Source organism: Psammomys obesus, unplaced genomic scaffold, assembly GCF_907164565.1.
Source record: "Psammomys obesus unplaced genomic scaffold, mPsaObe1.curated_primary_1811, whole genome shotgun sequence".
Taxonomy (NCBI): Eukaryota; Metazoa; Chordata; class Mammalia; order Rodentia; family Muridae; genus Psammomys; species Psammomys obesus.
The window spans coordinates 26,296,762-26,320,709 of record NW_026595981.1 but is presented as its reverse complement, the minus strand read 5'-3'; positions in this window follow the sequence as shown (position 1 = coordinate 26,320,709).

The window sequence follows — 23,948 nt, the reverse complement described above, 5'->3', positions numbered from 1 at the left end:
CACACACACACACACACACACACACACACACACACACACACACACACCAGTGCACCCTCAGGATCTCTAGCTCATTCATAGCCGAGGTGGTCACTGCAACCCTCCCACACCGGCATCCAAACCCCGTTTCCTAGGCTGCCTTCTCTTGACAAAGAGCTCCCAGCCTCCCGTTCAGCCGTCTTATGTAAGGGGCAGAAGTAACACAGAGCCCCCCAGATGTGTCTCTGTAAAATACATGTGACCCCCAAGCCTACTTGCCCTAACTGTCCCTTCAACCCAGTTCCTTGGGCTTCTTGGACAAGATAGACCCAAATGTGAGGGGCTGGGATCTTTGACTTCTGGGAGAGGCCCTAAGACGCCCCCCCCAATAACTGACTTAGAGGTCGGGGAGCCTGTGCGGCATGACACAGGTCCCTGGCTTGGTTAGTGATGGCCATTCTGGGGACTGAGTAGGTATGATCCTGTGGCTACAGTTAGGCCCGATCTGACCTCCCAAGACCACAGGGTTTTTATACCAGTATGTTGGCAACCACGGGTCACCGAGGAAGAAGCTTGGAGGCGGGGAACCCCTTCCTGGGTCCTCTGCTCCCTCAGGGCCTCTGCTGGGGACCGAGGAGCTGCCTCTAGCTTGTGACAGCACCCCCCCATCCCACCCCCAGCTCTATTTTAGGCCCAGGAGAGGTGAGAAGGCGATTTCCCAGGCGGCACTGACATCAATGCTGGAACGGGGTGACTTCCCCCCCTCCCCAACCACCTGCCACTCCAGCCAGCCCCAGATGCTCAGCAAAGTCTTCCTTCACTCTGGAAACATCTTGAAAACTTCCAGGTCAAGGGGCTCCTGGGATGAGGGCCTCATGGGGTGCTATTCCCTTGAGACTCAGTTTCCTGGAGGGCGAGATTGTGCTCCCCATTTTACAGAACTGTAAGCCCCGCCCCCTCCCCTGAGAGGCCCTGTTCCCCACTGCTCAGACCTGTCCCCACCTCTGCCACTCTATAGGACCAAAGGGGACTGGTGCATGGATTCCTAAACCACTTGGCATTCCCGACCTCAGAGTGAGTGTCCACCCCACCGTGCTGTGGCAGGTACCATGGCTTGGTGGCAGGATCTGACCAGGTGTGCCTTCAGGCAGGCTGGCTGGAGCCTTTTTACATGGAGGGCCCCGGGTCTGGAGTCTGGTCTCTCCATACACCCAGGATGGCAGAGAGTCCGAAGCCAAAGTCCAGGACCCGAGCCACTGCAGTCTCTGTGGTTTAGATATCTTTGCTTTTCCTGAGGAGACTTCCCTGGCCTTGAGTGGCTTTTTTTTTTTTTTTTTTTTTTTTTTTTGAAACTGAGTTTTTCTATGTAGCCTTGGCTGTCCTGGACTCACTCAACATTCACTTATCTTTTCGGGTTCCTGGCTCTGTGCACATCCAGCTGGCTGTCTTGACTGTTCCGTGACTGCATCTCGCTTCCCAGGGGAAGAGTCCACCCACCGTGAGCCCTGTCAGCTCCACTACAACGTGCCTGGCCAGCAGAGCTGGCTTTGGTTTTCCTGCCCCTCTTCCCCTCCCATGGGTCAGGGGCTACTGTCTTCAATGGTGGCTCTCCTGTCGGGAGCTTCACAAGCATAGGGACCGTCTCCTTCATTAGAAGTCGCTGTTTCCTTGGGTTGGGGCTTGCCTGTGCTGACTGTGGCATTCCCTGCTGCAATGCCACAGCTAGGGCCTGCCCCTTTGGCCTCTGCCCAGCCAAGGAGTGCCCTGACCGCTACCTTTTCTGTCTCTATGCCACACTTTGCCCTCATTAGAGGGAGACTTCTATCCTCCCTCAGGAGCACCCCCCCCACCAGGAAGCCTCAGGACCTTCTTCCTGTAGCTCTTTCCGTCCTTAGGCCACTTCTCTCCCCAAGTTTTCCTGCTGAAGGGCCAAGCTGGGTAGGTGAAGGGCCCAGGTCTTGCTCTGGAAACTCCAGGGAAGGGGGGTTGCCTTGGGCATGCGACAGACAGGGACTGCAGTTGGGAGAGCCACTCAGGCCTGGTCCCCAGTCTGAGGCCTATACCACAGGCTGGGGCCTGGCCAGGGGACAGAATGGTGCAGTGGATAAGAATAGGCCTTGGGATGTAACAAGTTTATTTAAATATTGTGAGTTCGAGTCCAGCCAGGGCTGCATAGGGAGACCTTGTCTCAAAAAATTCTAAAGAAATTTACTGGAGTCAGGCATGGTGGTTTGTGACTTCAATTCCATCACTCAGGAGGCAGAGACAGTTGGAGCAACATGGCAAACTCCAGGCCACATAGTGAGACCCTGTTTCAGAAGAAAAAAGAAAGAAAAAAAGAAAGAAAGAAAGAAGGAGGGAAGAAAGAAAAAGAGGGAAGGAAATAAAAAAGGAAGGAAGCAGAGAGGGAAGAAAGAAAGAATAGAAGAAACAAAGAAAGTAAGCAAGCTCTAGATTGGGGTTCCTGCACTTATTACATCTTTGGCCCTTCTCTGAGTCTGGCTCACAGGCTGCAGAGAGGGAGCAATAGAGGCTGAGTTTCATGCATTTACAGAGCCTGATGCCCGGCGAGATTCCATCAGCCGAGACAGCAATAAAGGTGTGAGGAGGAACCAGCTCCTTGTACCTTGTTGCGCCCCACAGGTCTGCAGGCCCAGGGCCTCTCTCTTTCCAGGGCATGTAGCTAGGACAGTATGATTCTGAGGGGTCGGTGGCAAGGACCTGCTGTGGTTCCTGTACCTGAAGTCACCCTGCTTCATCTCAGACCCAGCCCCGGGGCAGACTGCTCTTCTCATTAGAATAACCTCCCCAAACTTTAGCAGCTCCATCCATAGGTTTGTTTATATTTTATTTTGAGACAAAGTCTCATCTCAAACATCCTGGCCTCAGACTTGGCTACGAAGCTGAGGATGACCCTAACATCCATCTTCTGAAGGGGGGGGGGGTTATACCACCACTCCTGGTTTATGCAGTGCTGGGGCTTGAACCCATGGCTTTGGGCCTGCTAGGCAAACACTCTAACACCCTGAGGATCGAGCTACGTCCTCAGCTGCTTCATCCACAGTTTATACCATAGACAAGGACGTATGCTGCGGGACAGGAAAGGCAGTGGGAATGAGCCAATCTGAGTGTGTGGAGGGAGAGCATGCTGCTGGGAGTTCACACCAGGCTGCGGAGACCATGTGCCAAGCACTTCACACACCCAGTTTGATGCTTGTCACTTCCTGGTGGGATGGGACCTACCGGGTGACCTTCATTTTTTTTTTTTTTTTTTTGAAGCCTATGAAGCTATACAGCTATACAGCAAGGCTTGGACTTGAACTTAGGTCCCTGTAGCTGCAAAGTTCATATAAGAGGCTCACAGCCGTAGTTGGGAATGTAGCTCAGCTTATCCAGCAACTGCCCAGCATGTGCAAGAAGAATTCCTAGGAGCAACCCCGGGGAACAGGAAAGGGCAGCCACAGAGGCTGCACGGGCCTGCCCGTGAAGATTAGGACCTCAATGGGCTGGGCAAGAGGCTGGAGGAGGGGGCAGAGACTGAGGAGGCAGGATGGAGGCCGGTGGGCAAACAGGGCCAGAAGGTCAAGAGGGACTTGAATCTAGCTGGCTGCAGCCGAGAGTGACAGAGCAACTCAAGGACAAAGGGTGAAGGGAGCCAGGTCTTACTTTGAGGATGAATTCTTAGGGAGACCAGGAAAAGTCAAGGTGTTTTACTGGGAGGGTCTCAGATCATCTCACGCAAACCTCTCATTTCTTTCCTCATTTCTTTCTACTGATTGATTGATCGATTGAGACAGGGTTTCTCTGTGTTAAAGTCCTGGCTGTCCTGGATTCACTTTGTAGACTGGATTGGCCTCAAACTCACAGAGATCCCCCTGCCTCTGTCTCTTGAGTGCTAGTATGTTCCACTAGGCCTGTTTGGGTTTTTGTTGTTGTTGTTGTTTTGTTTTTTCTTTTCATTTTTCAAGACAGGTTCTCACCACGTAGCCCTGGCTGACCTGGAACTCACCATGTAGACCAGGTTGGCCTTGAACTTGGAGATCCGCCTGCATTTGCTAGTGCTGGGACTAAAGGCGTGTACCACTGTGCCTGGCCGCACCCCTCACCTCAAGCTGTGGAGGAGTAAGCAGATTTGTCCCAGCGAGACTCTTCCTGACAATGGAGTTATGCAGGGGGTGGGAAGGTTTGGGGACAGGGCTTAGGTAGAACACATGCCGTGCCAGCATTAGGACCTGACTTCCACCCCCAGGATTCACGAACAATGCTATGCTTGGTGGCATGTGCCTATAATCCCAGCACAGGGGAGAGGGGAGGAGACAGGACCCCCCGGGGCCCTCTGGCCAGCCAACCTCACATCAACAGCCCTCGCTAGACCAATGAGACCCTGTCTCAAAGGAGGTCGATGATGCTCATGAGGATGGCATCTGAGGGTATTCTCACGTGTTCACATAGGTGTGAACACGTGAGCATGCATATACATAAAAAAATGTGTTGGGTAGAATCACCAGTGTCCATCATATCTGCCGAAACGGAGTTTCAGTAAGAGGTGGGAAAGAAGGGTCTGAGAGTGGGTCTGGGAGCTGACGGAGCAAGAAGCTAAGGCCTGGGCTGAATGGACAGCCTAGTGGGAGATCGTCTGGAAGAAGGAGGGAGATAAGGCTAATATAAGGGACCTGACTTTGGCCATCCTCAGGCCCTCAGATGACCTTGGAAGAGACAATCCCAGCGCAATGCTGCAGGCAGAGGCCACCTGCAGTTGAGGACAGGGAAGGTAGGATACAGGAAGTCACCAAAGACCAGGAGGGCCTTGTCTTGCTCAAGCTGTTGAACCGGCTTCCAGGATGGAGGAGCCTCAAGTATGGCAGCACAGGAGAGGAGGCGGGTTTGAGAAGGAAACAGACAGTGGTGCTGGGTAGGCGGGAGGGCACAGCGCTGGCAAGACTTCAGCACGATATAGAGTGCCACAGGACGAAGGTGGACGGTGTCCAGAGATGGTGGCCTCTGGTTCTAAGTCAAGGTCATCTATCTGCTGGGGAGGATGGCGCTGTGGAAAGTGGGCTTGACTCTCTGGGCAAGGAGTGGTCTGAATGTGTCAGGCAGCAGCCATCCTGTCCGGGCCAGGTCTTGGTGTTTGGGTTCCTCTCCTAACTTAAACCTATAGCTGGAGTCGGGAACAGACAAGTGACTGAGATTTTTCCCGCCAGATGTTCAAGGAAGGTCACACCTGGGAGGGACCGGGTGTGAGGTGGGCACAGGTCTTGGCATTGGTGGCGAGAGTATCAGAGCCTCATGCCACAGGCTCTTACTGTGAAGCGTGTAGATGGAGGTCTGAGGAAGGCACGGGGAAATTCTCTCCCCTCCTGGAAGGTGGCAGGGGATAGGTTTTCCCGTGGACTATAAAAAGAAAGGCTTGTCTCCAGTAGGATCCAGCAGTAAGCCGTTGCCTGGGCCCTGGGGAAGGAGGGTCCTGAGCAAGAATGCCGACTGGACAGGAGTGCTCTGATAGCAGGCGCCAGACTCTTCGTTACAAGTGACTGCTCGGTAGACAACAGTGCTAAAAGTGCCAGGTAGGACAGGGAGGAGGGGACAAGGTAGGGACAGGTGCCCTGACTGCTCTTGGCCCCAGGCTAGGCTGCAGGAGGTGATGGCACGCTCTCAACCTCCCTTTGCAGAGGCCTATGTTGTTCTCCGGTGATGGTGATGGTGGACAGCAGCTGGCTGGGCCCAAACCTGTGCCTTGGGTTACTAAAGGGTACACCGGAGACCAACACGCTCTACTCCAGCCTGGTCTCTTTGCTATATAAATTCTTAAAGAAAAAAAAAAAATCTATTGACATGTCCCGAGTCAAGATGGTTAAAACTTAAAGGAAATGGCATAAAAAGGCCAAACAGGGCCTCCAAGGAGCTCAGCACACAGTTGCTCTGTTTCCAAACTGACAACTCAGGTTCTTACCCACCGAAGGGCCCCCCTTCCTTCCCTGGAAAGGAGACAGAAGAGCACCAGACTTCTGGTAGCTTCAGCGTTTAAAGAGACAAACGCACGGGCAGAGAGGGTGAGAAGGACCACAGCACAAATTGAAAAAAAAACAAAAAACAACACAACAACAACAGTGGCCAAGGAATCGATAGCAAAGCCCATTTCTGTCTCCAGATGAATGGCTGTAAGAAAGGGGGGGGGGGAGGGAAGAGGGCGCTGCACAGTTGGCAGGTGAGACACTGACCCAGGGACAGCGGTGTTCTGGGTGGCAAGTGCAGACTTAACTGGGGTGCAGGGAAGAGCTGAGAGGGTTCCCCAGAGCCTGCCAGCCTCATCCTGGGCTCAGGGGAAAGGTCGGGGCTGGGTTCCAGCTAAGTGCGTGGGGGAGGGTGTACCGGGAGTGCCGCAGCCCAAGCCCCTCCTCTGCTTCATATGTTCCGGGAGGATCTGTGTGCGCGTGGGGGCGGGGTGGGGGAGGGGACACAAACAGCTATCTCAGAAGGCAGGGGAGACCACATGCTTGAGGGGAAGGAGGCCGCGCTGGGGGTGGGCTGGAGCTGGAGGGGAGGTGGCAGCTGAGCCACTGCTCCAGCTTTCCTGTGGTACCCTCCCACCCCCCATGCCAACCTTGTCTTCTGTGGGCAGCTGGTTGTGGCTGGGCAAGCCTACTGCAGAATTTGTTCTGGTCTCTCTCTCTTTCTCTCATGTGTGAGTGGAGGTAGCGGGCATTCCCAATCCAGAACCCTTTTAGTCAAGACCTGGCAGATTGGCAGTGTGCTGATACTACAGGGCTGAGAATTACTATCCTTTACTTGAACCCCAAAGGCCTGGAGCCCTGGCTCTTTTGGGGTGGTCTTAGGCTTTGGTCCTCCTGTTGCCCCAGCCAGCCCAGGTCGTCTGGGATTCATTCGTAGGAGCAGCATGAGCAGGGGCAGGGCCTGGGAGACAGGCCACTTGAAGATGCTGGGGGGTTGGGGAAGGGGTGTCAAAGCAACGGCTGGCAGAGAGTGGGGAAGCAAAGGGGAAAGTGATTGGAGCTGGTCACCTCCATCCCCACCTGCTGTTGAGTGCCAGCAGGCTGACGGCTGGTCTGGTCGGAGAAGGCAGAGCAGCACCTGGGGAGCCCGGCAGCCTGTGGGGAGCTGCAAATCAGTCCTCGGATTCTACACAGGCCTGGAGGCCTGGGTGGTCCACACTGCTGATCTGCCTGAGGGCTGCCGGAGAAAGGGGTCTGGAAGGGAGAGAGGCAGTTCTGTGGGTGGGCCAAGGGCAGGGGTAAGGCTTGGGGGTCTCCATACAGGGTATGGAAGAGGAAAAGAGAAGCCACATCTGCTACCATTTGTCTTGGCACTGCAGAGACTAGAAGCTCTTGGGACAAAAAACAGGGGTGTGTGGCCAGAAGGCCCCTGGCTTCCTCCTAGCACTGCTACTAGGGAACCGAATCTTGCGCTTGTGGCCAGCGAGTGCCAGGTCTGGGTCAGGGCAGAGGTCCCCAAGAGCAGAGCTGGTCAGGAGGTGCCTTGGGTGAGTGGGTAGGCACAAACACACTGGCCGGTCCCCCCAGATCCTGACAGTTTGTTTGCTTCTGGTCCAGGCACTTCAGCAGCCTCTGCAGGTTCAGCGGGCGCCTTTCTGCTGTCCACGGTCCTGCTCTGGGATTCCTGGGAGGCCGGCTGCCATCTTCCTTCTTCATCCCAGGAGATGGGGGTTGAGGGGAGGCTAGAGGGTGGAGCGCCAAGACAGAGTAGACACAGTCAGAAGCCAGGGAACCCAACAGCCTGTGGGGGCAGAAACACATCCTGTGAGAGGAAGGCCTCACCTCGAGAGCCCCTAAGGAGGGAGCCTGCTGGGCTGGGCTGAGGACAAGGAAGTGGCCTGCGGGCTACTTCCTGCTGGTGTCTGGCAAGTGAAAGGTGGAACATTTGTGTGTGTGTGTGTGTGTGTGTGTGTGTGTGTGTGTGTGTGGTGTGTTTGCCGCTCTGACTGCCTTGTGAGCATCTTTTGGCTCTGAGATCTGTGGTTGGAGCTGGCTATAGGATGGACCAGAGGCTGTTCCGCTTGGTGGCTGCGCCCTTTGGTTGCTGCAGAAAACGGGGCAGAGCCTGCGGTCCAAGCTGAGTTCAGATGGGCAAGAGCGGGAAGGCCCAGCCCTAGATGGGAGAGTGTTTGTCCTTGGTGGGCAGCAGGGGGAAAGCTGGGTTCAGAAGGCCCTGAGATCCTCACGAGGCAATCCTTTCTAAGGTGGATTCTCTAGAGAGTGAGAAGGACCTTGCTTGTCACCCATCATGCAGGGATCCAGGAGCTCTGTACACCCATTTCTAACTAGCCAGAAACTCTCTAGCTAGCTCACACTCCGCCATGCCAACGGCCACCCCTAATACATACTGGACAGAAGATAGTGGGAAGGAAAGGGGAAGGGAGAGAAAGGACGGTACGGCCTGGTTCCCCATGCTGTTAACCTCAGGGCTCCTTCCCACCTGGCAGGATGACAGGTTGGGCTCACCTGGGCAGGCGGGCCCCGAGAGCGCATGTCCACAAAGCTGCAGCTGAGGTGGGTCATCACCATCTGTAAATGGATCTCAGGCAAAGCCCTGGTGCTGAGCACCCTGAAGCTGCTGCCTGGGAGGAGGCACGGGGGTGGGGCAAGCCAGGAGCCCGGCGCTTCTGGCACTGGACATGGCAAAGAGGAGACCGGGCAGGCAAGGATGGTCCTTGACACACCGGGCTCGGTCAGCACAGTGTGGGCAGTGGTGGCCTGCTCGGGAAGGGACTCCGTGTGGAGCTCTGCACAGGCTTCTTGTCAGCATTCACAGACCCCTCCTCCCTCCGGGGACATGGCGTCCACATGGCTGATCATGCAGCCGACCACAGGTTTGGCTTCATATCCTTGAGTTCTCTGGGGAGGGTGCAGAGTGGGGATGGGCGGTCACTGCTGGGGCCCTCAGGGAAGGCTGCCGCTTAGGGCCTGGAGCTCAGAGTCAGGAGATGAGAGACCAAGGGGGCACGGTGGGCAGGCCTCCCCTGCGTCTGATACCACTTGTCGGGTGGCAAGAGAAGCAAGAGGGGAGGCCTCCCCGTGCCACCCGTGTGTTCTCTTCACACACGGATCTGACACACCGTGACAGTGAGGGGTGGCGGCTGTGCCGAGGACCCTGTGTAAGGAGTTCTTCCCACATGTACACTCAGCTGGACCTTCTGAAGGGGAAGGCTCTCGAGAGCAGGAAGGTAGATGTCCCCTCCCGCATGCTAGCTTGGTCCTTTCGGAGCTGCCACTTTTTACTCAGGACTTTCCAGTCTCTTCCTGAAAGCCTAGCACGGTGGTTCACGTCTGTAATTCCAGCACTAGGGAGGCAGTACAGGAAGACCACGAGTTCGAGGCTAGCCTGCTCGAAAAGGTGAGACAGTCTCAAATGAAACTAGGATCTCTCCGACAAACATCTCTCTGGAATTTCTTCCTTTTTTAAGGATTTCTTTATTATTTATATACTACTCTGCTTGCGTGTGTGCTTTCACACCGGAAGAGGGCACCAGATCTCGCTATAGATGGCTGTGAGCCACCATGTGGGTGCTGGGAATTGAACTCGGGTCTTCTGGAAGAGCGGCAAGTGCTCTTAATCTCTGAGCCATCTCTCCAAGCCCTGTCTCTCTGGAGTTTCAGACCTGCACTGCAGATAGCCTAAAGTGAGTTGCTGTTTGTCCGAGCAAATTCGGCGAGTCCCAAACCTTCCCTTTTAAGGACTTTTCAAGCACAGCACAAATTGCAGGAAGCACACAGAAAAGACGATAAATTTGGCTGCGTACAGATGTGTGTGCGGCAGTAGCCACGAGCACAGTTAAAGGAGAAGACGCTGATCACGGAGATACCTCAGCAAGAAAGGCTCACCGCCCCAGCGCCCTGCGGGCTCCTCCCAAAGCACCAAGAAAGTGATCAGTAACCCGGGAAAATGGACACAGGGTATGCGGAGGCCTCACATGGAAAAACCCAGATGCTCCAGCAGGAGAAGCCGTCAACACTGTCGTTCACTGTGAGGAAAACTGAAGATCGGAACCACGATGACACACTTTGCCGACGGCTTAAACGAAGAAGCCAGTTAAATGACCTGCAGCAGATTCAGGCAATGGTGCTTTCTGTGGCCAAAGAAAAGGGGTGAGGGGTAAAGATGCTCTTTAGTAGCAGTTATAAACTATTCAAAATGTACCGGGTGTGGGAAGCTTATGCATTCTATACATATACATATATGTATGCATGCTATATATATGCTATCTATAGTACCAAATATATGTATGTAGACCTCTATCTACAGAAGGAGAGGGAGTCCCGCTAAACAGCACACGCTTCCTCCTTTAGGAGTGCTGGATTACAGGTGTGCGCCACGCCCACCTTAATTATTTTAGCAATGTGAAAGTATCCCTTTCCTTCCACCACTCTTACACACACACACTGTGGCGCTCTGTCGACACAGAGGACCCTGATTTGGGCCAACCCCTTGCCGGGCTCCTCACAGCCCGACACCAAAGCTGCCTTGCTTCATTACCCCCACCTCCCTCTCACAGCTTTCTCAACTCCACTGCGAAGCCAAGGCCGTCCCAGGCCTAGCGCAGCTGCCACACCTAGGCCACCTGGCTTCTGGCCCCTCCGTACCTTCTAGGAAAAGGAGGAAGGCCCCCGCCCCTGACTCCCTGACGCAGCCTTCATCGACCGCACTGCGCCTTTCTCCATCCTCCTCTCATCGCATGAGTTCCTGACCCACAGTTTTCATCTGCTGATGGACATGGGCTCCATTGCTTTACAAGCTCCCGGGCTGAGCCTTCCTCATTCAGTTGTTGTATTCCGGGGTGACTCGGGTGTTAGAAAGGATCTGACAACAGGCCAGGCAGGACCTGTAATCACCACTAGGGCAGTGAGGTCAGAGCCAGCCTGGGTTACACAGGCGGACTCCGTGGATAGAGGTGGGAGGGTGTGGGAGAAGGGGGCGGGACCCAGAGACAGACAGAGCCACACACAGAGACAGTATGGATGAAAGGTCCGAGAGGACGTGCAATCCATAACCTGAGTGGAATTCCTGCTCCGCTTTGGTCAGTGCAAGTTCAGATTCTCAGATCTGCAGAGCCGGAACACAAACCTGCATGTCACACGGCCCGCCCCACCCCGCCCCACCCCCAGACCCTTAGTCCTCATTTTTTAGCCCAACAAGTCTCAAGCTTTGGTGTGAACCCAAATCACCTGTGAGCTTTTAAGACCGTGTCTTTGGGGCTCTAACACCAGAGATTCTTTGCGTGTGTGAGGGCGTCCGTGATGCTGGGGACCAAACTCAAGGCTGTTCACAGGACAGGAAAGTATCCTGCTGCTGAGCTACAGCCCCGGTCATCAGCCCTTCAAGCTTGCTTTCTTTCTTTCTTTCTTTCTTTCTTTCTTTCTTTCTTTCTTTCTTTCCTTCTTTCCTTCCTTCCTTCTTTCCTTCCTTCCTTCCTTCCTTCCTTCCTTCCTTCCTTCCTTCCTTCCTTCCTTCCTTCCTTCCTTTCTTGACAGGGTTTCTCTGTGTAGCCTTGGCTGTCCTGAACTTGCTTTATACATACACTAGGCCGGCCTCGAATTTACAGAGACCCGCCTGCCTCTGCCTCCCTGAGTGCTGGGATTACAGCCACCACGCCTGGTTCAGCCATTGGATTTTTGAGATGAAGTTTTACTGTGTAGCTCAGCTTGGTCCTGGATTCATGATTCTCCAGCCTTTGCTGACATGATAGGAGTGCGCCACCATGCTTGACGCTTGTCATTACAGATCTCATTTTGCATGTGTGGGGGAGTCCAGAAGCCAGCATTTTATGTTAAAAAAAACAAAAAACCGGGGACCTGGTTTTTATCTATGTATTTGGTGTATGTGCACATGGCACAAAGAAGCCAGGGGAGGGCGCTGGTTGGCCTGCTCTCTGAATCGCCACCTCATTCCCTTGAGACAGGGTCTACACCGAGCTTGGGGCTGAGCTGATAGAACACCCCAGTGATCCTCCTGTTTTCTCCCCCGCACTGCTGGGCTTGCACACGTGCATAGCTATGCCAGCCTGTTCTTACACGTGCCAGGGATTCAAACTCAGGTCCTCACACTTGCTCAGAGAGTGTTCTTACCCACTGAGCCGTGTCCTCTGCCCCTGGGACCAGCATTTTCAGGGGCGCCCAGGATACCTTGATAAGGGTGTGTTTTTGTTTGTTTGTTTGTTTGTTTGTTTGTTGTGTTTTTATAAATCTGATTCTCGGAAAACAGCCTACCGCCTCCTGAACACTTAAGTCAAATTCTTCAGTAGTGTTAGCGACCACCAGAAAAATGAGGTCTCCAGGGCGTCTCCCCTGTGGGCTGAGTTCCACAAGAGACTTCGCCAACGGAGCAAACAGATGGCCAGTGCCAAAGCTGACCAGCGGGCCCCTGAAGATGGACTTTGGCCCGCCACCACCCTCGGTCCTCAGGAATCAGAAGGACCTACCTGGTATCGTGTGAGCTGTCTCGGGGGGTGCTAGAACTTCAAAAGGACTCGAGTCTCTGGGTCCCAGAAAAGAAACCCCAGGGAAGGATTTAAACAGATGGTGGCAAGGATAAAGCCTCCTGAAACACAAAAGCCTTCCGTTTGGACTACCGTGGGGAAGGGAAAGGGCTAGGGAAGGTCACGATCACCCTCCTGAGGGCCGTATCACAGCCTGTACCTGCTGTCCATGCTGAACGTGTGTGCAAGGCACTCTGTCCTTCCTGGCTGATCCTCAGATGTGCTTACGCATCGCCATTTCCAAATGCTCTGGGAACCCCTCGGGCTGGGTAGGGAAGTGGGGGCCTCTTATTTACAGGAGAGGAAAGGGGGCCAGAAGGCTCTGGGCTTGTTCAAGAGCTTACAGCTTGGAAGGGAACAGGGCTAGACCTTCAGCTGTGACTACAGACTCCTGCGTTAGCTCTTCCCAGTTTGTTCCTTAACCCTACAGTGACCTCCTGAAGATTCTAGTCTGGCAGAACCTAAACAGAAAGCTAGAGGAGTAATTTTCCTGTCCTATGAAGGGAAACATTTTATTTATTTATTTAAGTGACCGGATCCTTGGTATCATTCAAGAGTAGGTGGCTTTGCTGGGCACGGTGGTGCACACCTGTAATCCCAGCACTGAGGGAGGCAAAGGCAGGCGGATCTCTGTGAGTTTGAGGCCAGCCTGGTCTGCAAAACGAGTCCAGGACAGCTAAGGCTACACAGAGAAACCCTATCTAGAAAAAAAATAAAACAAACAAACAAAAAAAGTAGGTGGCTTCTAAAGAAAAAATGTTTGCTTGCTTGGTGTTTTTGAGATGGGGTCTCATTATGTAACCTAGGTTGGCCTTGAATTCACTCTGTGTCTGAGAATGGTCTCAAATACTGGATCCTCCTGCCCCCACCTCCCAAGGACAGGGGTTATAAATGTATGACAGCACACCCAGTCAGGGCTGAAGCTCCTAGGAGAGAGGGGAGGCAGAGCGAAGGTTCTGGACAGCTAGACCTGCACCGTTGGGTCTGGCAGTTTGCCTCAGGTTGCAAGCGTTCAAGAGACTTCCAGGGTCAGAAATGATTTGTGCATATTTGGCAAACCCTGCTGACTGAGGTCACCACCAGGCACGAGGCTTGGTAATAGCAGCCTGTGCTTCAGAGGGGCAGAGCACGGTCCCGTGGGCTCCTGCGGGTAGGATGAAAGTCTGTGGCCTCAGGAGGGAATTAAGAAAGGAATCTTCTCGGACCGTTCAGGAGAAGAGTACCCACAGCTCTGGCAGCCCCTGTCTTCTCTCTAAGTGACAGTTTGTCTCTGCTTTGGAGGCTGCAGACTCGAGGTTGGCCAGGCTAAGGAGTTTTGACGAGCACACGCTTCAGAATAGCACATGAAAAGAATCGTGAGATAATTTAGCTTCACCCAGCCTCCTCTCTGGCCTGAGATCCAGGGCGTAGGAGCTAAGCCTCACCTGTCTGCAAAGCTACCTACGCCTGTCACACTAAGTGCAGATACTTTTAGCTGTGGCCTGAGTAGCCCGTTCTCCGTGTCCACCTTTGTTGTGAAGGAGGTGGGGCTTGAAGGACCCCGGCTCCATCTCACTGGAAGGGGGGTGTCTGAATACCCTCCCTGTGTTCTTTCCATATGCTTTGGGGGCCAAACTCTCTTTGGTCTTCAGAGTCTGAGAAAGGAACCTATGTCCCTTTGGGGAGATGAGTAGCAGGCATGCATGAGGAGCTGGCCTCCCTGAGGCTGAAGGGCACAGAAAATTCTTGTCCCAGGTAAACATGGACTTAGTTCCTCTAGTAAATTAAAAAAATAGATAGATAGATAGATAGATAGGTAGGTAGATAGATAGATAGATTTGCATAGGCTTTTGACTTTCGATCTAGTACTTTCTGAAGACTCAATAAGCAATATGGCTAGTAAGATCTCATCGGGTTAATATAACCAATCAGTGCAGCCGTCCCGTTTGGTAAGAAGGGGCCATCATGGAGGCGGGGAGGGCAAAGAGGAGAGAACACTGGGCAGGGCATTAGGGTCCTGACTTTGATCCTTGGGCTACTGCTGGCTAGAGAAGTGGTAGCTTACATCTTCTGACGTCAGTTTTTTGTTTTTGTTTTTTTGTTTTTTTGTTTTTTTTTTCCCCCAACAAGGACAAGGATGGACTCATGTTTTCACCCAGAAAGGCTTCATTGAGTATGAGGTGAATCCCCAGGGCCGCTTCCCACACGTTCAGCCGGGAGGGTATAGTGTGCTGGATCTTTAAGTGTCAGCATACCCTCTGACAGAATGCGCTGGGCATTGCAGGCTCATGGAGACAGTATTCAGCCGACAGATTCACACAGGATCTTTAACCTCTGGGCTCCCATCAGGGGGACTGTCAGACGCTTTCCTCAGAGCCTCCCCTGTCCTGTGTGAGCCTTCTGACGGTGCCTTCCAAGGAACACGGAGGTGCAGGAGCGTGCCCTGGGTCAGCTGGGATCCTTTCCCTCCTTCCCGTGGGGATGAGCAGAGAGCAGGGAGGTCTCACTGGCTCACGCCTCTGACTTTGAGGAACGGTGCCTCCAGTCTGAACGCTGTGAGGGGAAGGACGCACACACTAGCTCTCCATCTGTCCCGGAGCGGGCTGCGCCATGCACACAGGAAGTGCTCTGAGAGAGGCCAGACTCTGCCAAAGCTTAAGAGCTCATGCCGTTCGATTTGGCAGAGGCCGAGCACCCCCCCCCCTCTGCCTCTAGCCCAGGGAGAGAGTCACATGACTGAGGGACAGACCACAGGGTTGCCCTGCAGCCCTAGAAATGCCCTCCCTCGGTGGGACACAGGACTGTGTGGGGTCCTCAGGCTGCCGATCCTGGGGGTGCCACCTCCGTTAGAAGGTTGGTGGGCAGGAATAACCAGGCCCTGGCGGTTTCTGGTGAAAGCAAGGTTGAGTGTTTTCAGCGTGCCGGGCCTCTCCCAGACCTCGATCCTGCCATGTCAGAATGCTGAGAGCACTGTCCAGGGAGTCTCCATGAAGACTGGTTTTTGTTTTTGTTTTTGTTTTTGTTTTTGGGGGGGGGAGAAAGAACAGAGAAGATGAGGGATGAAGAAAGTGTGGTGCCAGATATGAAATCCCAGCTCTTTAGGCAAGAAGGTAGGAAACCACTACATGCCTGAAGCCAGTCAGGCCTTCACACTGAGACTCTATAAAGCAAATAAATAAATAAACAAACAAACAAACAAACAAACAAATTCTGTAAAAACAAACAAACAAAAAACCCAGCAGTGTGACATTAGTAGCAGGGTGGGAGAAAATGGCCACAGGTGACCTCTGATTCCTGATACTACAAGGCAAAGGGGTGCCAAAGAGACAAATTGGGGATCAATAAATCATGAGATTCACTCCTACCAGCTAGATGTTTGCAGTTTACAAAAGCTCGCAGGAAATAAGACCCATTCTGCCTGCTCGGTTGCCGGGACTGCTGTGGAAGAGGAGGCAGGCAGGCTGGATGCGGGAACTAACAGCCACACATTCCCCAAAGAAGCTGCTGGTGACCCACCATCCCAGCCCCACCGGAGGCCATCCTAGCACCCAAGTGAAACGCAGCCTTTTCTCCTCGGTTAACGGCTCCATTAATTACTTTTGGGGCATATAACTTCTTGTCTCCCTAATTAACTAAGGCGGTGATTAAAAATCAAGTCCCTCATAGAATTCCCCGAATTTAGAGCACCAGGAAGCGCCAAGCAACTTTTCTTAGCTCCTGCCTGTGCACAGATAAATGCCACCTAAAGAGCAGCTTCGGGAGAGGCGTCCAGGGGAGCAGCTCCTGCTGTCCAAGAGGAGCCAGGAGACGGAGTCCGTCAATCTGCCTGTTTGTCAGTTTCAGAGAGTTTGGCATTTCTGAAAATCGGTAGGCAGCTGTCAAACTGCCCACCCCAAACTGCTACTGAATCAGAAGGGAAAGGACGCTGAACTTCGGGGTGTGGAACAGCTCGTGGGGTCCCTGCTCGTGAGGAGAAGGCCCCCTGCAGCTTCACGCTGACACTTGGATGCTCTTCTGTCTCCCCGGAGATCCAAGGCCCAAGCCCTGGAAACACGGGGGTTGGGATGGGGCGGGGTGGGGGGGACAACACAAGCTGGACCTGCTTCCTGCCACGGAGAACTGAGCAGATGCTGCCTCAGAGGGAGCCGTGGGGAAGTGTTTATAGAGGGAGGGATTGCAATTAGATGAGGGAAAGCTACCACACCGACCTTTCTGAGCTCTTGACTCGTCCCTGGACCTGTTCCCTAAAGGGAAGGGAAAATAGGTTAAGGATGTGAGGGTGCTCCTCCCCCTCCCCCCAGGAACTGGCCCTGGCAGGTGAACTGCTGCAGGTCCCTTTGTCCCCTGCTGTTGGGAAGGATGTGGCAACTGCGGCTCAGGCAGAGCTCAAATGCTTTGAGATTCCTCAGGCCCGGGTGGGAACCGGCCCTGTGCTCCTGGGAGAAGAGGGACCCCAGTGAAACCAGAGCTGGCCGAGACCCCGCCGAGTCTTGATGACTTTTATTTTCTCGGTGCTGCTGCCATCGCAGACCGCTGTCTAGGACCGGCGTGAAGACACTGAACATTCCATCCCTGCTGCCTAATTTGTAAGTCAAAACCAATATTAAAATCAAGGTCGGTTAAGGCTGATATTCAAAACTAAACACGGGGTGGGGAGGGGCAGAGAGATGGGCTGTCGAGAGTGAACCGCTCTCACAGATCCAGTTCCCAAAACCCACAGCCGGCAATTCACAACTGCCTGGAACTCCAGCTCCAGGAGGCTCCGTGGCCTCAGGCCTCCTACCTCATGAGCACCTACCTATAGACACATAATTAAAAATTAAAAATAGATCTTAAAAAAGGATGGAAAATAAAAGCCAAAGAGCTGAGGAGTGGAGTAAGGATAATACCCAAAAGACTCCAAGACGATTATGTTAAGGCAAACAAAACAAAACAAAACAAAACAATAAAAAAAAAAAAACCCATGTATTTTCATAAAAGGATTTTTTTTGGTTTGTTTGTTTCTGGGTTCAGACTTAGGGTTTGGTGTGTGCTGGGCATGTGCTCTACCTGAGCCGAAACCTTAGCTCAGGAGGGGAGGCTCTCTGACGTACTTGGTTGTTTGTGCGTAAATTATTATATTATAATAATATTATTATATCTATCATAATAGGAGACCCAGTGACCTGTTCATACTGCTGGTATCAGGGAGAGTCCAGTGGCTAAGGAACAGAAGTTGGAGGCGGAAACTTCCTGCTGTGTGTCTTTTCAAGCTCTGAATAGAAATAACTAAGCAGAAGGGAGCCCCCAACCTCTCCGCACACTCAAACTCCTAGACCAGGGCTATGGAAAGGGCGGGGTCTGGGGAACCCCGAGTCCTATGGAAAGGGTGGGGTCTGGGGAGCCCCGAGTCCCTGAGGATGTGGTGCAGGATCGTTGGTCCTCCTCTGGGTCGCACGCAGATCTGAAGGTTGAGTTATTCCTCACAGTTAGGCTTGATAAGGACAGTGTGGCCTTAACTGAGACTGAGTTTTCTTTTTTAAAAAACTTTAATTAGCCATTTAATTTTTTTTTTTTTTTTTGGTGCTCCTGTAGCTAGAACCTGTGTCCTTGTGTCCGCTAGGCAAGCCCTCTACCACATGAGCCATGTACCCAGCCCAAGCCTGGGCTCTCTATGGGAGTATACACGGTTCTAACCCCAGAAAAGAAGGCAAAGCCAAAGAAGCATTTGGAAGACAGCAGTGATGAGAAGCTGCAGCGTCCCTCCCCCACCGACGCAATCTGTAGGTTCATTCCCAGGCCAAGAGCCGTTCCGGGCCAGCAAGTCGGGAGCATTTGCGTGTTTTATCTGGGCCAGGACAACCCACGGGCAGCCCCTGGCCCAGGCCACAGCAGCTGCTTCAGCACTGCAAATGAGCCACAGAAGGGAGCTAGACAGTGCAGAAACTGTGGCCGCAAAGCACTCAGGGAACTGAAGAGCTGAATGGATGGGTTGTAGAATGAGCAAAGTTCACACAGACTGCACCGAGAAGCAGGGACCTGCCTGTGGCTTTTGTTCTTGCTTCTCCTTCCACAGAGAACTGAAGACAGCTGTCACACATGCATCGCCACGTCTGTGGAGAAGGCACAGGCCGTGGGCAGGGCTTCCCTCATCTACCCCGGACGGAGCAACCTTTTCCTGGCTAGAGACCAGGCACCTAGCCTGGCCTGCTAGATCGTACCAGCCTTGTCTGCCATCTTGTGGCTAAATGTCACCTCTGCGTTTAGTGGCAACAGGTTAGGGCCTCTCTATCCCATGGCGGTAAATACAATTCCATTTTGGACTGGGGTGCTTCATGTTTCGGCAAGGACTTCAACCTCAGGCTGGTGCCTGTGGGAGAGGCCTGATTTCACACAGGCGTGTCTCACTCAGGTGGATGACCCAGCGGGCCCTCAGGTCAAGTCAGAGAGGGCTGACATACCAGTGAGATGAAGTCTCCTCATGTCAGAGCAGGAAATTTTTCTATGATCCCTTGGATCCCTGGAAGATCTTGACACACCCAAGGCTATCCCGTCTGGACTAAGCCCCTAAAATCATGGAGGACCCGTTTCAGAGAGGGGTATGTTCTCTCTTACTGTCAGCTGATTCAAAGCAACTATTCTTGGGTAAACTTATCCCAACAGCAAAGCAGGTCTTTCAGAGTGTGAGGACAAACTGGGCTGGAATGCGGGCTTTGATGTTCTCTCTGGAGACTGTGGAAAGTTCCTCATTTTCCCAGTGGGGCAGAGCTATGCTTGGGCTAAGCAGGCCATTCCTGGCACAGAATAAACCCCCAAAAGAGTGGCCACCGGTTTCAGAACCACTTCCTTTCTTTTAAGATGGGACCACAACAACCATCAAATTAACTGGAGGACGGGCCCTTCTGTATTAGTTAAAATGTTCCAGGTCCCGGCCTAATGCTAACCACAACCCACGCGTGGGCTCTCTGCTCCCTGCCTTTCCACACCCTCCGGTCCTCAACAGAGTAATTAAACTTATTTCTCTCCTCCAGCTACCAGAAGCCTACATGACCACCACTCCTTTATAAGGTGACGTTCCCAGTCAAAGGCACTGAGATGCCTCCACAGGTATCAGGAGCCATTAGTACCATCCACATATGTGTGTGTGTGTGTGTGTGTGTGTGTGTGTGTGTGTGTGTGTGATGCTCAGGCTGGCCTTGAACTTTTGGGCTGACACAGTCCTGCTGCTTCAGCCTCCTGAGTAGATGGGGCTTCAGGCCCATGGCCACTGTGACTCGTCATGCGCATCTTGGTTTTACTTTAATGGTTCCTCTCCTGCCACTTAACTTTCGTGGTCTTGGATCCTCGTAAGTGGGAAAAGCAGCCTCCTGTAAACAACTTACAGATGACCTATGTGTAGGCATGCCTTGCACATGGCTGCAAACTTCTCTGTCTTTTGTTTGTTTGTTTGTTTGTTTATTTATTTATTTATTATTTTTTGAGATGGAGTTGCACTCTGTAGCCCAGGCTGGCCTAGACCTTGAGACAGGCCTTCTGCCTCACTCTCTTGTGCGCCGGGATGACAGGTGTGAGCCACCACACCCATCTTTGCCAAACTCTGGAGTGGCGTTGGCCCTGCCTCTAATATTTCATCCCCAAACGGCCCTGGATTAGTCACTAAACGCTGAGCCTCCACCCTGTCAAGGAGAAAGTAAGAACACTATGGGTGGCGTCTGGCAGCATGAATTTCCTGTTTGTCCTTCAGAAGGACCTGGGAAGAAAGGCTAAACCCCACCCTGAACACACCCACAAGGCTTGCCTTTCGTGTCCGCTGGCTTTGTTGGTTTTGCCACATTGACAGCTGAGGACGGGCACAAATGAGAGCCGAGAGAATCTTCGGGAGGTAAAGATAAACCCGCCTGGAAGTTTAAGGCACCCCAAGGGAGCTACAGTCGGCACCCTGGTGGAGAGAGGTACTGTGAATCCATCTGAAGTCAAACTGTCAGAGGCATTTATTATCAGCCTCAATTAAACCACAAATAAGGATGGAAGCCTCAGAGGAAGAGCTTCAAAAAGGAGACATGGACTCGAGAGATGGCTCAGTAGTTAAGAGCACAGGCTGCTCTTGCTGAGGACAGGGGTTTGGGAACCAGCACCCAGCTGTGGCTCACAGCTGCCTGGAAGCCTATTTTCAGGTGCTCCGATGCCCTCTTCCGGCCCCTGTGGGTACTGCATGCACATTGGTGCACAGACATACACACAGGCAAAACACACGCATAAAATAAGAAATTTAAACTCAATGAGAATAACAACAAAACAAGGCATGCACGAATAGGCATGTAATTCAGTTGGCAGAGCTCTTGTCTGTGAGGCACAGAGCCCTGGATTCAATCCTCAGTCTGGCATAAACCCAGGTGAGGTAGCTCATGCTTCTAACTTCAGCACTGGGAGATGGAGATACGAAGATCAGAAGTTCAAAGGTCATCTTTAGCTACACAGCAAGTTCGAGGCTACATAGGACCCTTGCCTCAAAAATCAAAAATAAAGAAAAGGGATGTGTGTATTGTATCAACTCTTGGCCATCCCTTCAGGAGAACCAGGAGAAGGAAACTGCTGTGGCTTCAGATACCACTACCTACCCAGGCTCAAAGCCATTCCAACAAGCACTTTGGCTTCACAAAGAATTCTTCTGTTTCTGAACTTCTAACTCTGAAGTCCATAAAAAGTGACATAAAGAGCGACATAGTTGCCAGCCCTTAGGAGGCAGGGACAGGTGGATCTCTGTGAGTTGGAGGCCAGCCTGGTCTACACAGTGAGTCCCAAGCTAGGCAGAACTATATAGGTAGACCTTATCTGGAAGACAAAAACCAAACCAACAACAACAAAGTGCAAAAAGAAAAAAAAAAAGTGGATAGTATAGAAGAAAGATCCAAGGCTCAGAAACCAGAGGCTGCCTGAGGGTGCTCACTAAGGCCTACTTCCTTTGTTGACTGAGCAGGCTCTCCTACAGCCTGAGCTCTTGCTGCCTCTGCGGGTTCTGGGAAGTCCCGATGCACTTCTTTTGGACAGTCTAGGGCAGTTCTGGCCTCCCTGGGGTTGTGGCATTCTTCATTGCTTGTCCCATCCCTCTCGGCCTTTGCTTCTCTGCGGCTGGACATAAAGTAACTTACTTCTTTGCTTAGAAAACCCTCAGTTACTTGAAACCAGATCACAGAGATGGCTAAAACCCAAAAAGCAGATGCAGAATTGTCAATATCAGGAGGACGAGGAAGAAAAGCTTGGCTGCCGCCAAGTCCCAGAATCAATCTGTCTTTAAAAAGACTAAATGCACTTCTGAACCGAAGCCCTCAAGAAGACGTCATTCTGAAATGGGATAGGATTTCTACAGACAGCTCAGGTTCTGCCTCCAGGAGCTGCTGCTCCTGACCCAGCAGCAGAAGGCTGTATACTCTGAGTCCTTTGACAGTCTGAGAATGCTTGCAGAAAGAACATTAAGAGAGGTCTGGAGGCCGGGCTTGGTGCCGAACGCCTTTAGTCCCAGCACTTGGGAGGTAGAGGCAGGCGGATCTCTATGAGTTTGAGGCCAGCCTGGTCTACAGCGCGACTCCCAGGACAGTGGGTAAAGCGCTTGCACTGCAGACTTGAGGTGTCACACACCTTTAAGCACAGGTACCAGTGGAGGCCAGGAGAGGATGTCAAATCCTCTGGAACTGGAGCTACAGTCAGTTAACACAGGTGCTCTGCAAGAACAGTACATGCTCTTAACTACTGAGCCGTCTCTCTAGCCCCCGAAATTATAGCTCAAAGGACAAATCTACCTTCTTTTTTAAAAAATTTATTTTTGTTTTATTAATTACAATTTGTTGACTTTGTATCCAAGCTGTAGGCCCTTTCCTAGTTCCCTCCCAATCCCACCCTCCCTCTCTCATCTTCTCTCATGCCCCTCCCCAAGTTCACTGATAGGGGAGGTCCTCCTCCTCTTCCATCTGACCCTAGCCTATCGGGTCTCATCGCCTTCTTCTGTGGCCTGGTAAGGCTGCACCACCCCCTCATGGGGAGGTGATCAAAAAGCAGGCCACTGAGTTCATGTCAGATTCAGTCTCTGTTCCCATCAGAAAGTAACCCACTTGGACATTGAACTGCCATGGACCATGAATGGTTCTTGGTTGGAGTATCAGTCTCAGAAAGGACCCCTGTGCCCAGATTTTGTGTTTGTTTTTTGCTTTCCTTGTGGAGCTCCTGTTCCTGCCAGATCTTTCTATCTCTCTTTTTTTCATAAGAGTCCCTGCACTCTGCTCAAAGTTTGGCTCTGAGTCTCAGCCTCTGCTTTGATACCCTGCTGTTAAAGTCTTTTAGAGTCCCTCTGTGATAGGCTCCTGTTCTGTTCTCTGTTTTCTTCCTCTTCTGATGTCCATCCCATTTGCCTTTCTGAATGAGGATCGAGCGTCGAGGTCCTTCTTGCTTAGCTTAGCTTCTTTAGGTGTACAGATTTTAGGATGTTTATCCTATATTATATGTCTAACATACACTTATAAGTGAGTATATATCATGTATGTCTTTCTGCTTCTGGGATACCTCACTCAGGAAGATCTTTTCTAGTTCCCACCATTTGCCTGCAAACTTCATGATTTCCTTGTTTTTAATTGCTGAGTAATATTCCATTGTGTAAATGTACCACAATTTCTGTATCCATTCCTCAGTTGAGGGACATCTGGGCTGTTTCCAGATTCTGGCTATTACAAATAAAGCTGCTATGAACATGGTTGAGCAAATGTCCTTGTTGTGTACTTGAGCTTCTTTTGGATATATGCCTAGGAGTGGTATAGCTGGATCTTGAGGAAGCACTATTCCTAATTGTCTGAGAAAGCGCCAGATTGATTTTCCAAAGTGGCTGTACAAGTTTACATTCCCACCAGCAGTGGAGGAGGGTTCCCCTTTCTCCACATCCTCTCCAGCATGTTGTTGTCACTTGAGTTTTTGATCTTAGCCATTCTGATGGGTATAAGGTGAGATCTCAGGGTCATTTTGCAAACCTACCCTCTTTGAAGTATAGAAGGTAGGGGATACAAAGTGAATAAATTGTAACCAAAAAGAAATAAATGAATTAAAAGCTATAGGAGGCAGGAATGGGGCAGCAATCATCTCACACAAATGTGGGAGATTGTTCAAGGGTCACATTCCTCACATACCAGGTTTCCCATTCCTGCCATAGCATGCCTGCTGCCGCTCCTCCCATCAGGGGACAGGGCACACATTTCCGTTTCTTGCATGGGACCTATTTTCGGCAACAGAGTACAGTGGAAGTAAGTTTTGTGCTTACTCTAGAGCCCAGGCCTCACAGCTTCCCTTCCGGGAAGGATGCTTTCTTCGACTAATGCACAGCCAGCTAGTCTGGCCTACCGTAGACACAATACATATGTGTAACATACATGTTAGGCGTTTCCCATGGAATGTACAGAAAGTCACATAATGCCAGATGTACAGTCATTCCCATTAATACTCAAAACTGAGCTCACTCTCC